This window comes from Lactuca sativa, chromosome 3 (genome assembly GCF_002870075.4).
Source record: "Lactuca sativa cultivar Salinas chromosome 3, Lsat_Salinas_v11, whole genome shotgun sequence".
Classification (NCBI taxonomy): domain Eukaryota; kingdom Viridiplantae; phylum Streptophyta; class Magnoliopsida; order Asterales; family Asteraceae; genus Lactuca; species Lactuca sativa.
The window spans coordinates 161,904,653-161,909,180 of NC_056625.2; the positions used below are offsets into that span (position 1 = coordinate 161,904,653).

At 40.9% G+C, this 4,528-nt stretch overlaps 1 non-coding gene across 1 annotated transcript; it reads left to right on the forward strand.

Annotated features, from left to right (window-relative positions):
* Positions 1-2,791: 2,791 nt before the first annotated feature.
* Positions 2,792-2,898, forward strand: LOC111904726 (small nucleolar RNA R71). Its single transcript, XR_002854611.1, has one exon. It is a non-coding gene; the product is annotated as a small nucleolar RNA R71 (small nucleolar RNA).
* The last annotated feature ends 1,630 nt before the right edge of the window (positions 2,899-4,528 follow it).

Below are 4,528 nucleotides of genomic sequence, written 5' to 3' on the forward strand. Positions count from 1 at the left end.
AAACTTTGTGGCCCAAAACTATGCCCTCCTTGACCCTAAAGTGACATTTTTCCCAATTGAGGACCAAATCGGTCTTTTCGCATCTAGCAAGCATTAGGTCAAGATTTGTGAGACAATCATGGAAGGAAGATCCAAAAACAGAAAAATCGTACATAAAAATTTCCATGAATTTTTCCACCATGTCGTGGAATATGGCTATCATGCACATTTGAAATGTTGCAGGTGCATTGCATAGCCCAAAGGGCATGCGTCTATAAGCAAAAGTCCCACTTGGGCAAGTAAATGTGGTCTTTTCTTGGTCCATTGGGTCTATGGGTATTTGGAAATAACCCGAGAATCCGTCTAGAAAGCAATAATAACTATGGCCCGATAATCATTCTAACATTTGATCAATAAAAGGTAAGTGAAAATGGTCTTTACGAGTGACATCGTTTAGCTTTCGATAATCGATGCACACTCTCCAACCTGTTATCGTTAGTGTCGGAATAAGCTCATTCTTCTCGTTGGTTATGACCGTCATCCCTCCTTTCTTGGGCACCACTTGGACCGGACTCACCCACGGGCTATCGGAAATGGAATATATGATTCCCGCATCTAAAAGCTTGACCACTTCTTTCTTGACCACCTCTTGCATATTTGGGTTTAGTCTTCTTTGATGCTGTACAACCAGCTTTGCTCCTTCTTCCAGATTAATCTTTTGAGAGCAATATGAGGGGCTTATTCCCTTGATGTCGGTGATGCTCCATGCTATGGCCTGCTTTCGCTACTTCAAAACTTGCACTAGTTCTTCCTTTTCAGATTTGGAAAGGTCAGAGACTATAATGACTGGCTTTTGATGGCCATCTTCAAGGAAGGCATACTCCAAATGTTCTGGTAGCTTTTTGAGCTCTGTTTTTGGGTTTTGATTGTTGTACTCGCCGAGTGCAGGCAAAGGACTTGGCGAGTTGGTAGCTGCATTTACGAATTCTGATTTTTCTAAGGATGAACTCGGCGAGTAGCTCGGCCCTACTCGGCGAGTAGAGCTGTCAGATTGCTTCACCAATTCTTCAAACTCAGCTTCTTCCAACAGCCTTTCGATCTCCATTAAGTCTTTTTCTGCATCGAATTCTTCATCAAAAATTGTGAACTTGCCGGAATCTTCACTTATGCATTCCTCCAACAATTCATCAAGCATGTTAATTGAGAATGTCGTGTCGTCACTATTCCTTGCATACTTCATAGCTTGATCTACCCCAAACGTGACTGAATCTTCTCCTACCCGCAAAGTGAGCTTTGAGTCCCTCATGTCTACTATAGCACATGCCGTGTTGAGGAAGGGTCTTCCAAGGATGATTGGGACTTGAGGATCAGCCTCCATGTCTAGAATGATGAAATCAGCGGGAAATACAAACTTGTCCACTTTGACCAATAAGTCTTCACATATGCCTCTTGGAAAAGTGACTGTCTTGTTTGCTAAGTGCATCACCATGAGAATTGGTCTTGGTTCCGGGAGATCAAGCTTCTTGAAGAATGAATACGGCATGAGGTTTACGCTTGCTCCCGAATCGGCCAAAGCATGAATGGTAGCCAAGTTGCCAAATTGGCAAGGTAAAGTTAAGCTCCTCGGGTCACCCTTCTTCTTTGGTAGCTTATTTAGCATAGCAGCTGAGCAGTTTTCATTGAGGACTACCTTCTTCACTTCCTCCATCTTCCTTCTATTAGTGAGAAGTTCCTTAAGGAACTTTGCATATTTGGGAATTTGTACGACAGCTTCAATGAAGGGTATGTTAATTTGAAGAGCTTTAATGTGATCTAGAAACTTCTGGTACTCCTCTTCCTGCTTCTCTTTGTTAGCTCACGCTAGGTATGGAAATGGCGGCTGGTAAAGCTTTTCAGGGATCTGATCCTTCGGAATTGGTAGTGGACTCGCCAAGTCCATATTTTGTACTTGGCGAGTAGAGCTGTCAGATTGGAGATTTTGATTTTCTGCTTCCTTCTTCTGTGATTCTTTGGGTGCTTCATTCTGAATAGGGGCCAGAGGAGTGATTATTTACCCACTTCTTGTTGTAACTATATTTATGTGCATGCCTCGTGGGTTATTTTTGGTTTTACTAGGAAGTTCGCCTGGTGATCTGTGGTTTAGTTGTTGAGCAAGTTGTCCTAGCTACGTTTCTATGTTGTGGATAGAGGCTTGCTGGTTTCTTAGGATAGTTCTTGTTTCTTGAATTGCATCATCATGATCACTATGTCTCTTTTCTGAAGCAGCTACAAATTTGGTAAGTATTTCTTCCAAACTTGGTTTTCTTTCTTGTGTCGGCTCCTCCTTATGGTAAAACCTCTTCCTTTCTGCCTGAACTTCTCCTCCTTAGCCTTCTTGTACTCTTCATAAGGGAGCCACTCTTTCTTTGGTTTTTGCCAATCTTCATCATATCGGTCTCCACTTGAGTAACAAACTTGCACCTTCTTGTTGCCATCTTCATCCAAGTCGTAGTCTCTAGTAAGATGAGGCCCATTGCAGTTGTCACACCCCACCCAAATAACATGGATCGTTTGATCCATTTTATCCATCCTCCTATCCATGGTTTTTAGCATAGCCATGCCCGCGGACAAGTCTTCAGTAGCTGGATATGCGGCTCCCCTAGTAACATCATTTCTTGGGTTGTGGTATTCTCTAGAGTGCTTAGACAATTCTTCAATCAATTCCTTGATCACCGGGGGTGGCTTCTTTGTGAGCGGGCCTTGCGAGTCAAGTAATTTCCTAGTTGTGACATTGACTCCATCATAGAAGACGGAGACTTCTTGCTGGCTACTAAGGTCATGGTGCGGACGATTTCTTAACAAACTCTTGTACCTCTCCCAAGCTTCGTATAGCGACTCTCTAGCTTGCTGTTCAAAGTTGGCAATGGCCTTCTTCAACTTAGCTATCTTGGAAGGTGGGCAAAAGTGATAAATGAATTCTTCTTTCATCTTGGCCCATGTGGTGACTGATCCGGGAGGAAGTGACTTGAGCCAGTCTTTTGCAGCACCTTTGAATGTTACTGGAAGCATGCGAAATAGCTGAGTCTCGCGAGGCACATTTGGAACATTAAAGTAATCAGCTACATCATTGACTTCATCCAAATGCTTGTAGGCATCTTCATGGTCTTTTCCATAAAAAGGAATTTCCATAAGTAAAGATAGGAGATGACCCTTGAGCTCAGAAGTAGCAGTTGCGGGAATTATGGGTTGCACAAGTCCCGGGCCAATGTCGTCGCACATCCTCTTCTTCCATTCCCCCATGGGGATTTCATCAATGTTAGCCATGGTAAGAGCTAACTCGTCGCCGGAATCAGATTCGTGCCCGTATGTAGGTTCTTCTTCCTCCTCCGTCACGTACTTGGTGTCTTCCTTGATCGGGTCTTCACTTGCTAAAGATGTGCTGGATGCACCTGCTTTGCTGCTCTTTTTCTTCCCAAAAACAGTCTTCAAATTAGACAAAGGTGACTTCTTAAGTGTATTCGAGCTCTCCACATCCTTTCCTTTGTTCCTTTTTAATGCGGATTCAGGATCTTCAAATGGGGGTACCAGCGGAGTGTTTGATACTCTGGTCATGAAAGCCCTGAAATAGAACAAGATAAAAACGTAAAAAGAACAAAAAATGCAACTAATGAAAACGAAAATTAACTACGAAATACTGCTGTACTCGCCGAGTAGGTGTGAATGCACTTGGCGAGTAGCAGTGAAATTTTGAATAAAAACTAAGCTTAATAATAAAATTAAAACAGATGCTAAAACCTAATTACTAACTACTAAACTGTAATAAATTAACTTTGTGCTTGTAAACTCACACAAAGGATCGAAAAAATTAGGAATTAGATTAACTATTTAGAACCGTTCCCCGGCAACGGCGCCAAAAACTTGATGTGTGTCAAATGAGCCAGTTTTAATCCTACTTTTAGTTAATAAATTAAGCACACAAAGGCAGTGAACCTGTCTTTTAGTGGTATAGTTGGATAAGTAGGGTGTCGAACTCAGGGAACGGAAATTAATCTAATAACTAATTTTAACTAAGCAAGTAATAAAGGTAAAAGGTTTTTCTCTAGTTTAACAAGACTAGAAACTTAAACACAGCACTTAAACACTTAACTAACTAAACAATTAAAGCAAATGACAAATTCACTATATTTAATAAAGGGTTTCTGTTTAGGTTCAACCAATTCATTCCTATGGTTACTTAAATGATAGATCAATTATTATTGGTTACCAACTATCGTGGTTTGGTTCATGTTCATTACTCATCACCCTTAGACAATTAATCAATTCAACCAGTGGCCAATTGTTTAAACTAATTAATTCCCTATTTCAATCGTTTGGATTAAATAAGATTTGTAGTTGGTTAATTGTAACGACCATAAAATTTCAACCAATTTTAACTTTTCAAAAACAACCCATTTTCATAATGTTATTACAAAAAGGTATTCAATACAATTATTAAAGAGTCTTCCCAGAATCACTTCATAAAACATAATCATGAGGAGCGGTACGATCACGCCCTTGCCTTTCCACGGTC